Here is a 12033-nt window from a genome sequence, read left to right as displayed (position 1 = left end):
GAGATTTAGGGAGCGGAAGTGACTTTCTCAAAGCCACAGGACAGGTTGGCGGCTGACTCGGGCCTGCTGAGCACCCCTTGGACTCTTTTCCCAGAGGTTTACTGCTTTATCATGTGACCAAATCTGAAAAGAAAAGTACAGGAAGTCTTATCCAAGACATCATAAGGGGGAGGTGAGAGCAGCAAAGAGGCTGGAGGGCAAAAGAAAAGGGTCCTCCACCTGGCAAACTTGGACTATAAGTCTTCTGAACCTCAGGAAAGAGTAGGCAAAACGCAGTGAGTGTGGGTCTCCCCCACCATGCATAGCTGGGTGCGTGCGTGCTTGTGAGTGTGAGTGTGAGTGTGTGTGTGTGTGTGTGTGTGTAAGAGGCTCATTGATTGACTGACTTTGAGTTTATCGAAAAGGTCCTTCACCTTCACACATTCTTTAAGACAGGGGTCCTCAAACTTTTTAAACAGGGGGCCAGTTCACTGTCCCTCAGACCGTTGGAGGGCCGGACTATAGTTTAAAAAAAAAAACTATGAACAAATTCCTATGCACACTGCACATATCTTATTTTGAAGTAAAAAAAACAAAACAGGAACAAATACAATATTTGTATTTGCATGTGGCCCACAGGCCGTAGTTTGAGGACCCCTGCTTTAAGATACCTGTGGCCCCAAAGGACACTAGATTAGAACAGAGGCTGAGAGAGCAGGAACATGGTCTGTCCCGGCCACTCCTGTATCTCTACCACCTGCACAGTGTCTGGCGCCAGTGGACACTCAATAAATATTCGCTGAATGAAGGAATGATTTGGCAGATAAACCTGACTGACCTCAGGGATCAATTTACTTCTTGTTTGGGAACCAATCTGAGAAAAGCAATCCTAGTCCTCAGCAGCCTCACACCTCGTCATGCCCGGTGCCACAAACTGTCATTCACACTTCCATCCTGGCAACTACAATCCTGATAACTAATCAAAAACGGCTTTTTAAATAGTTATTCATTCTTTCATTTATTTTTGCTCTGGGAAGAAAATGCTCAAAATTATGATGACTGCTTTCTCAAAATTTAGCCTTCAGTATTTCCTGAAGATAATGTCCACTACAAATGGTTGGGTTTAGCTGTTCTGTTCCTCATTCAGGGGCCTCACCTCACCTACACAGCACCCGTGAAGCAAAGGCAATATCTGAGATACACAGATGCCCTGAATTGTGTGTGTGTGTGTATGTGTGTGTACTAGAACTTTCACACTAATGTAAAGTGAGAGTACTTCCTTTACTACAGTCCTAGTTTGCTCATTTTTTACTCATCAGTACATCCTGACCAAATATTGTACATACAATGTAAGTTGTAGGAAGATTACTGAACTAAATTATGAAAGAGATTGCACATATAATCACTAGAGAAGGGCAGTGATCAAAGGTCCTTATTACTTATTACTTCAGTCCTTATTACTTCACTTAGTTATCAGGGAAATTCCTAGAGTATAATAAACTCAGAAATGTCACACTTTTACATAATTCTTATATTTGTTTACTAAGTCAAAGGGTTTCAGTTTAAATAATAGAGAAAACTCTATTTATTCTTCATTCAACAGTTTTTTAAGTAACTGCCATGCCAGGCACTGTTCCAGACACTGAGAATATAGTAATAAAATAAACAAAATTGTAGCCACTTAGAGAGTTCACATGTTAGTTGGGGGAACAAATGACACACACACACACACACACACACACGAAGAAAATAAATCAGACTAAGGAATAAGAGGGGAATAAAAATTGTGGAGAGAGGCCACTGTAAAATAAATAAGTGGTCACCCATTAGATAATGCTTGTGAGTAACAAAAGTAAAATGGAAGTTTTATTAACCAAACACAAAAGATCCTGAACTATTCATTCCAGTAAAATCATCTGCAAGATTCGAGTCATTTTCCTATGCAACTACTTTTGGAGTTGGATAGTCATGAGCCTCACGTTTCCAGACAAGAACGGGAAAAAAACATCAGAGGTTTGTTGACAACAGCTAAACACCATGACATAAAAGGCAAGTGTTTGAACTTGCTTAAAAGTAAGGATTTATTGTGCTGAGGCTCCCCCTATCTGGCATTACTTGAAATGATCTGACATCATCTTGTGGTAACTTGACTATTCATGATTTAATTCACAGAAATGTATCTGAAGTCAGATAAGGGGTTGAGAGAGGGAAAGCTGCTCAGAGAGGTGACAGTGGAATGGATCGAGCTAGGTCAGCAGCAGCCCACTGAAGACTTACTGAGCATCTACTGTGGCACTGCAGGGTGCTGCATTAGAGACTCCTATACGTACTATCTCATTTAGTCACCTCCAAAACAGTAAACCTATTAACAAGTGTCAAAATAAGGAGTTTTTGTGTTAAAAGCACAATGGGATGGTGTAAAACCTGCACACAGCAAGGGCAGGCTTGGATTGTCCAGTCCCCACTCCACACTAGAAACTCTCATGAAAGCACAGTGGTCTGATGACCCAGATCTCTTCCAAAAACCCTGCCACCCTTGGACTTGGCTCAGGGGATCACAAACTGCAGTGGCATAAGAATTACTGCATGGGCCTGTGCACCTTTGCCACGCATGCCATATTTTCTGGGTGACTTAAGAGATTTTTTAAGGTATATTTAACTTCATTTTGAACTTAGGATTTTCACTTTCTTCACAGAATGCATAAACTAACTCCTTTCCCCAAGATACCAATCTATTGCAAATAATCACTGTATGCATTACATGTATGTAACATCTAACAAGAGTAAAATGTAGACTCTCCCACATTGGCATAAAAACCTTGCTTTCATTTATTTTTACATATTAAAAGGTAAGAGGCCGAAAACTTGCAAAATACTGGGTAAAAGCAAAATATACATGAAAACAAACACACAGCTATGAAAGTGAGTGGCCAAGAAATTGAGTCCATCTAATTACAGGAAAAACACTCAATACATGTGTGAGAGGAGCTTCATGAAGATATAGTATTTACCTTTCCTATTTATAGGAGGAAAAAAATATCCTATCTAATAAAGATGGAATATGCAAATTGACTGTAACTCTGCGACAAAGATGGTGGCACCCACAGCCAATAAGGAGGGAATATGCAAATTGATGCGACAAGGCGAGAGGCGGAAGGCGGCTCCAGCCGGAGCGAAGTCAGTGCCGGCAGCCAGGGGAAGGAAGGCCTATTCTTGCACGAATCTTCATGCATCGGGCTTCTAGTGCATATATATATATATATATATATAAGCTTTCATAAAGCCTCCCCTTAAGATAGTAAGGAGTTAGTAAAGTATCAACTTTCCTAAAACCTCAGAAGTCAATACACTCCTCACCCCACTCCACCTCCCAAAAAAGTCAATGACCTCAAAAAGAGTCATTGTTTACCAACTTCCAAATGGCATAATCCAAGAGAGCACAGGAAGCAGCTGAGCTGACAGATCTGTATGATCAGTTCTGCAAAGACAACTAAAAAAAATCTGATATATTAACATCCCTGTTAAGCACTAAAGGAATCCTTGCTACCTAGGCTGCTGAAAAGAGATTTGGTGTATAGCTACACAAAGAAATCACTATGGGCTAGGCCAAATTCCCTTTACAAGCTACATGCAATAGTCTACCTTAAAGGAAAAGCCAAGTTAATTTTATACCAATATCAATGGGGTGGTTGATTAATCAAAATTTCAATGATAAAATAACTAACAGTGGTGAAGTGAATAGATATTTTGAATGGCTGTTCATTGGCCTTTCAGGCCAGTAGGATGATGAAGTAGAAAGAACAAAGGACCAGGAGCTAAGACATGCAGACCACGATGCTGCCATCTGAGAAGCCAGGGTAAGGGACCACCAGATGACCCTCAAAGGCCCTCTGGCTGGGAAGTTATCATGCTACACAAAGGCCAATCACCGTCACATTTCCCTCATTCATTCAAAATTGTCCTAATAATTGGGATACAAAGGGAAATCCTCTTATCTCAACATGTAATGCATTTATAAACCCAATGCATTAAAGATAAATCAAAGTCTCCAAAATTACTGACCAGTACTCTTCACAGCGCCATGGTTTGAAAGACTAATGAACTCTCCCACGTCAGAGGAGACTAAGACATGAAAACTAAATGCAATGTGGGGTCCTGGATTGGGTCCTATTCTGGAAAAACAGTATTAGTGGACAACGGCCAAAGTCTGAATAAGGTCTGTAGATTAGTTAACATTGTATCAATGTTATTTCCATGGTTTTAAAAATTATACATGGTTTGGGGAAGCTGGGTAAAGAGCATATTGGAATTCTTTGCTGTTTTTGCGACATTTAATAAGTTAAATTATTTCTAAATTCAAAATTAAGAAATAAATAACAAAATTAAAATGAAGTCACAAAGTGTTGAAACAGAATTTTAGAATCTGAATTCTGAAACAGAGTTTTAGAATCCAAGAGACCTCAGTTTGAAGCCCATCTGTGGGAGTCTTGGGCAAATTACTTTAATCTCAGTCTGACTTAGTTTCTTCATCTGTAAAATTAGACAAAAATACCTATCTCCAAAAGTAGTTATATGAATTAAAGAAAATAATTTTATATAAAGTATAGCATCTGGCACCATGCAGGTCCTCAATGAACAGTAGCTGGTTTTGCTACTAAAGAATGAATCAACATTTTTTGACACTTTGTTTCAAGGCTTCTAGAGATCAACCGAAGGACTTGTATGCATGCATATAAGCATAAGGTGGGGGATTGTCAAGGGGGGGGGGACATATGTAATACTCTTTGTAATACTTTAAGCAATAAAACAAAATTTTTTTTAAAAAGGCTTCAGTCATTATCTTGCAATTTACTGTGGTGTGGCATTAAGTATATTACTGGTATCCATCTGTAATCCAAATATAGTTAAATGATGGTTTAAAACTATGGGAAGATATTTCTTCCTTTCCTAGACTAGTAAAACCTCACAAGCTATGCTTTAGCAATTCAGAATTTGTATAAGATACAAGTCTTCCCTGACACACCCCTCCCCACTAGAATTAGCGAAAGCACCACATCGGAGAAATAAGAGTAGTAGAGAGAAGATTTACTTTATTAAAAAGGCATCAAACTCTAAATATCCTAAAAGTTCTCTCAGATTTATAATTAAACTACAAACCTTGCCTCACACTGTATGCCTGTGCTATGTCCCTGAGAAAATACTTATCGCAGAAAATCAATATATTTCCCTCTGTCCCCCTTCCCAGTAAGCCCCTTGAGGCCAGGGCCATGTTTTAGTTACCTTCTCATCTCCCAGGGCACACACTTATTATGGATGTCTATTAGTAGACATATAATGAATGTTTAACTACTAGTACTTGGATAGTTTAAAATCTCCTGTCTTTTGTGCACTGATTAAGCTAAAGCCTCCCTGAGATAAGTTACCAAGTGTACTTTAATGTTCTATAAATGACATTTTAAAAATAAGTCATGATTCAAATATGCAACTTTATTCATGCTCACTCTAACCTTTATTACTCCAAGTTAGTAAAGATGTCTGCAGATTACTTCTCTAGGCTTTTAATTTTTAGGTTCATGAAATCTTGTGATAAATTAATAGTAGTAGTAGTAGTAGTAGCATTACTATCATAATGTATAACAAGTACTTTTAAAGCACCTACTGTGTGCCAACATTAAGCTATGCATATGTATGTGCATTATCCAATTTATTTCCCCCAATTCCAGATGATAGCTTTTTGTTCTTCTGATTTTGCAAACTGAGGCATAGAAAAATGAACTGACTTGCCTAAGCTCACACAACTACAAGCACTCTGGACCCCTATCTGATGTCAGAGCCCATGCTCCTCATGTCTGTACCATTCCCCTCCACATCGTGCCTAATCTTCTAGGAGAATTGAGGATAAGAAGGTAAAAGGTAACAAACACTATTACAGTGTGAGCCAAAAGAATAACAACCATTATGTTAAACTAGGCCTTATCATTTGTCACATCATTTATTCTGGAAATGTGGATTCACCCCAAATATTTCAGGAGCTCTGCAGAGGGAGACGTTCCAGACAAGTAAGTGTCAGATTTGCAAGGGGGAAGAGATAGGATCAGAAATGGAAACGTTATTAATTACCCAATCAACTTTCTACTCTAAATGGAAATAGCATTCATAAATCCCCTTTATGAGTTTAAGGGAAAACACTCAAAAGCATTATGTTTAGCACATCAGACTGCTGGCTAGAATAAATAAAACCCGAGGTCACTGTTTAAGCAAAGAAATTATTTTAATCTGTCCATTTTATTACAGTCCACAAAGTAAGGGCATGTTACTAAATCCCACACTGACTTGGTCTGAAATTATATAAGGCTAAATCCCAGAGGAGTGTTTCATTCATTCACTCAATAAGGATTTGTTGAGTGCCTACTATGTTCCAGGATCTCTTTGGATACTTGGGATACATCAGGAAGAAATGACAGAATCCCTGCCCATGAAGCTTACCCTCTATTCACTCTTTTGCCTGTAGCATAGAAAGAAAATCAACCGATCAACTCTATGGTAAGAAAAACTGTAACTTCTGCGGCCTCGTTTGAGGATCAACAAGAAAATCCAGTCAAATGACTTTAAATTTCTGGTGTACAAAATTTAAGAAGTCTTTGAATCCAGCTCATGAAAGGTAAGCCCATTAAACAGACCCATGTGGGCTTCCAGAGATGAGTGAGCTTCTGGACGGCTACGTTCCTCTATGCAACTTTGGGTTCACTTGTCATGCAAAGACAGAACACAATATACACTGTCAAGTGCATTGACACTATAGTTCATGGACAGCACAGCTTAGCATTGGATGAATAAGCCATTTCGGGTTTCAGAGTATTCCTCCACGAAGAGTTCGTTGAGAAACACTATACACTTTTCATGAACAAAGAGTGCTGTGCTGTTTGTTTTCAAGGTGCCACTTAGCTTTGAAAGCATGTAGCTAATATTTTGCCTGTGGTACCCAACAGGCAGGTGTAAGAGCAAACACTTCTCAGGCTTTAAAAATAGTAGTATATAATAACTTGGAAGGCAAGTCCTAACATACCAAAAGCCACAGATCAGGAGACTCTATTTAAAACAGAACCTCCTTGGCGCTGAAGAGGCCTCAAACATACCATTGTGCAAAACCAGATCCAAGGCTTCCCAGAGATCCTCATGTGATTGTCCCTTCTGCCAAGTGCTTTCCTTTGAAAACACTATAAGACGACTAAAAAGGAAGTGTACTATGCCAAAAAAAAAGATCATTCAGACAACTTTTAGGCTTATAAAAAGCTTATGCTTGTCAAACTGCTACGCATTTGGTCTTCCCACAATCCTGGGAGATAGGTGGGGTACCTGGCGTTCACAGATGAGAAATTAAGATGGTAGGGTCACCTTAGATGGCCGTGCATGGAGCTCCTTGCACAAGGGCTGCCTGCACTAGGGCTGTAGCCACCTGGAGGAAGGAGCACCCTTTTGTAATTTGCATAAACAGACCCTTTACTTTCCTCGAGCCCTGTTTACTGTGAGCTTGTGCAATAAGAACCCTAGGTGATGCCTCTTTCTAATTTGCACAAGGGCACAGCATAGGCTGGTGGAACTGTTAGCCTAAGCCACCTGAAAACTGCTTCTTTTTTTTTTTTTAATTTATTGATTTCAGAGAGGGGAGGGGGGGGGACAGATAGAAAAATCAATGATGAGAGAGAATCATTGATCGGCTGCCTCCTGCACACCCCCTACTGGGGATCGAGCCCGCAACCTGGGCATGTGCCCTTTGCCGGAATCCAACCTGGGACCCTTTAGTCCGCAGGCCGACGCTCTATCCACTGAGCCAAACCGACTAGGGCTGAAAACTGCTTTTAACAGGGACAGCACAATGACTGAGTCCAGGTCTACTGATTTCCGGTTCATGGCTTTGTGGTAGGCAGTTGGACAGACATGAGCAGAGCAAGGACGATGGGCCAGGAATAGAAGGTCACCAGGGCAGAAAACAAGGACCGCACCCCCACTCCCCCGGGTAATCTTTCCTTCCCAGGATATTGCTGGTCATGTGGGTTAGACCCCCTGACTTTTCACATCGCTGGTCATGAGGTTCAGACCTTCCCCTGACCTTTCCTCCCCTGACATGTCGCTAGTCATGAGGGTTAGACCCTCTGAGAGGGGGGATGAACAAGGGGGCCAGAGAACAGCCCTTAAGCATTAAGCCCCCAGGACAATGAGGTTCTGACCTGCATCAAAGACATCTAGGCTTTTGTTGTGCTTGGGATCCAGGCCCAGAAAAGCAGCAAAACCAGACAAGCACACCACAGCTGACCTCAGGACCAGCAGCACTGACTAATGATCCCTGCCCTGGCGCCAACCAATCAATGGGACCACAACCCTGAAAGGACACACCTGGAAAGCTGCTGTTAAGATCCTCCCCTGGGACACCACCCCCACTAAAATCCGACCCTTAAAACCCCTTAGGACAGAGGACATTTCCCCTCCCCATCCTCCTCCTCTGCCCCCACACCCTCAGCAACATTACCTTTACCCTTCTCTCTAAGATCCAAGGGCCCCTTCTTTTGCCTCCGTAACTTGTTTCCTAAGCCCATTTCTTCTACCACTCACTTCTTCTTCCTCTGTGACTTTCTTCATAAACTTCCTCTTATGGTTTGAGTCTTGGCTCTGAATTCTTTCCTAGCCAGAACTCAAGTACTGAGGTGGCTGAACCAAGGTCCAGTCTGACCCCACCGGTCTAACTCCACTGGTCTAACACCTGGTGTCATTCTCGCCACCACCAACAGCTTTAAATAATATAAGATGAAGATTCTCACAGACATTGGATTTACCAATGTCTCAGAACTAGTCACATAGCCCCTCCCAGGGATCTGTGAAGATTGCTTTTGAATAGAAACCACCGAAGTGTTGTGTTGTCCATAGTGTTGACACTGTCCCATCACTAGGCCTTTTCTGCCAATGTTCTCCTTCCCTTTCCCTGCCCCTACCTTCCAAAATGTCCTCCTCGGTCTTCATTTACTATGTGCCAGGCAGTTTGCTAAGTATTTTATAAGAATTCTTCTAGGTTCTAACTGAATGCAGCTATATAGGTGACCTCAGGTTATAATACATGGCACAAAAAACCTCTCAGCTGAGCCCAGTCAACCAGAGAATCGTGAGAATCCTATCATTGGTGTAAGCCTCTGAATAACAGGGGTGATTTGTTACACTGCAGCAGGTAACTGAAACACTGTATTTTCTCACCCTATCACACAGCCAAGCCATACCCTTATAGCAAGCACCAAAGGTCCACCCAGATGAATAAACCCCCAGAGAAGACTGTGGGCAACAGGAAACTGAGATTAGATAAAGAGCATAGCAGAGTTGATTCAGAAACATTTTACTACCTCAGTACAATCAGTTCTCTGTGTCCAACCAACCATGGATTGAAAATAGTTGGGGGGAGGGGGGGGCGCGGAATCCCAGGACATTCCAATAAGCAAAACTTGAATTTGCCACGCAATGAGCACTACATTGAATCCACACAAATGAAGTTATGTATAGGCACACCCTACTGTAGCCTATATACAAACACAGGTTATGGGCAAATGCTATGCCATTTTATGTATGAGACTTGAACATCCTCGAATTTTGGTATCTGAGGGGGGACGGGGGTCCTGAAACCAATCCCAAGGGATACTGAGGGACGACTATAATCATCTGTGTTCTTACTGGGTACAAGCAGCACAGGCTGGTGATCAGGGTTGTGGGTTTTGGATTCAGAAATGTTGAAATCCTGGCTCTCCCACCTGCTAGCTCTGGGCACTTGGAAGAGGTGCTTAAACTTCTCCAAACCACAACTTTTCCAGACTGTGAAATGGAAGTCAATCATAATTACTTCCTGAAGCTGCTGGGAGAAGTAAACATGGTAATGCAAGAAAGCCCGTCCTCCCCTCTTCCTTTTTGCCTAGGAAATTCCTGTTCGCACTTCACCCACTATTTCACAAATGCCACTCTTTCTAGGAAGCCTTTCCTAATGGCCACCAGGATTCCACAGGCCTTCCTGCTATATTCAGTCACAGTACCACAAACTTGCCCTGTATAAATACTCATCACAAATTGAAACTGCGTTCATTCTGTTAATCATTTATTAACGTCACTCTCACCCAGAAGAAGCCATCAGCTCCACAGAGCCTAGCACACAGAGGAAAGTATTTCTAAACACCTGTTCAATGAAAATAAAGAGAGAAAAAACAACACATTTAGCCCAGAATCTTGACAAGCGCCAAGTGCTATAGATGAGAGCTCAGCACTGTGCTATGTGCTTCTTCAAGAGTATGCACAGTGGAAGCTTATCGTCTAATGAGGGTGAAAGGTGCGTGCAGAACTACCCAACACTGTAGACAAGTGGTTCTCAACCTGTGGGTCGCGACCCCTTTGGGGGTCGAACGACCCTTTCACAGGGATCGCCTAAATATATCCTGCATATCAGATATTTACATTACGATTCATTAACAGTAGCAAAATTACAGTTATGAAGTAGCAACGAAAATAATTTTATGGTTGGGGGTCACAACATGAGGAACTGTATTAAAGGGTCGCGGCATTAGGAAGGTTGAGAACCACTGCTGTGGACGATGGTCACAGTGCCCCTCCAGTTCTGACAAGAAGGAGATCACCTCCTGATGAGGACAATCCAGAAAGGCTTTCCAAGGAGCATTAGAGAATCTACCCTCCCGGGTGCCAATCCTAACAACAAAAAAGGGTGTTCCCTACTTCTTTTTTGGACCCAGAAGCCTGGCCTAAGGCAAGGACTACATCAGGTCACTAATTCGGGCTTCATTCATCATTCCTCAGATTTTTTTTATTGAGCACCTAGTAGGTGCCATGAACAAGCTGGCATCTCCCCCCACCTCCCCAAACAGGCCTCCATGGTGACATCATGTTCACCAGCATCCTACTCACTCCTTTGTGACCTGGGCCCCCAACTTCATAATCTCCTCTAATGAAAGTCAGGTCTTATCACTAAAAAAATTTCCACCTTCCTCCTCCAGCATCTCCCTTAGGTGTGCTCCCACGCAGCATATGGCGCGCACTGCCTGGCGGCTGCTGCTTAATGCACCTTGGTGAGATCTTGCTTAAGAATGTGAAAGCTGGAGGGACACCTGGAAGGTCTCTGGTACAACGCTCAGCTGAGACGCAGATAGGAGGCCTGCAGAGAAGATGACCTTTGACCAAGGTCATCAAGTGAACTAACCAAAGGTAAAGCCAGACTAGAGTCCAGGGCCCCACCCCCAGGCCTGGGTGCTTTTGATTTTTCAAAGAAATTTCCCATCATCCTATTGCCAGGAACCTCGGTCCTCCTCGGAGGAGCCGTTGGCATAAAGAGGGCCACTGAGTACTGGGGCCAGGGTGCTCCGATACAGGAGTACAAACAGCAGCATTTTAGAGGCACCGGTCACTGGGATAAGCACTTATCTCACCTGATTCCTCACAACCAACCGTGGGAGCTGATACAATTGTTTTCCCCATTTCACAGATTATGAAACCACTATTGTCCCCATTTCACAGATTACGAAACTAAGGCACGGGGAGCATAAGCCATCTGCCCCAAATCCCACAGCTGTTGGGATAAAAGAGAAGGTGGGCAGGCGATGGAAAGAATGCGGAGAAAACTTAAGAGGATGGCTTCAGTGACCCCCCACTCGCTTTTAAGGGGTCCTTGATGTTCTAGAAAGACGACAAGTCCTACCCAACATCCACGGGGCCCCGGAACCTGGGTTTCCCGTAACCCTCCCCAGGAGCCTCTCCTTCCGCTGCAGCAGAGAGTGAACGTGAGGCCGCGCACGGAGCCTTCCCGCGGCCGGAGGGGGGAGCCTTCGAGGAAACCTCCACCCTCGCCCAGCACAGCCCGGAGGCAGCACCGCAGCGGCAGGGGGGATGGTGGGCGCGGACTCTGGCGTGGGGAGCGGAGGGGGGACGAGGGGGGACACGGGGGATAAAGAGGACAAGAGGGGAGAAGAGCGGCCAGGGGAGATGGGGACGCGGGGACGGGAGGGGGAGGGACAGCTGCAC

The 12033-nt window shown here is 43.2% G+C and overlaps 1 protein-coding gene across 2 annotated transcripts in view; it reads right to left on the bottom strand.

The window, feature by feature from the left end:
* PRELID2 (PRELI domain containing 2) overlaps positions 1–6485 on the bottom strand; it is a 59529-nt gene extending 53044 nt beyond the window's left edge. The window contains exon 1 of one of the 2 annotated variants that reach the window (XM_014533155.1): positions 6466–6485. The gene's annotated coding sequence lies outside the window, so the exon portion shown is untranslated. Of the gene's footprint in view, positions 1–3388; positions 3409–6465 lie in introns of those variants that run through there. The other variant, XM_005885997.2, reaches the window with a different exon arrangement.
* Between the last annotated feature and the right edge of the window lie 5548 nt (positions 6486–12033).

This window comes from Myotis brandtii, unplaced genomic scaffold, assembly GCF_000412655.1.
Source record: "Myotis brandtii unplaced genomic scaffold, ASM41265v1 scaffold95, whole genome shotgun sequence".
Classification (NCBI taxonomy): domain Eukaryota; kingdom Metazoa; phylum Chordata; class Mammalia; order Chiroptera; family Vespertilionidae; genus Myotis; species Myotis brandtii.
This window is presented reverse-complemented; position numbering and strand designations above follow the sequence as displayed.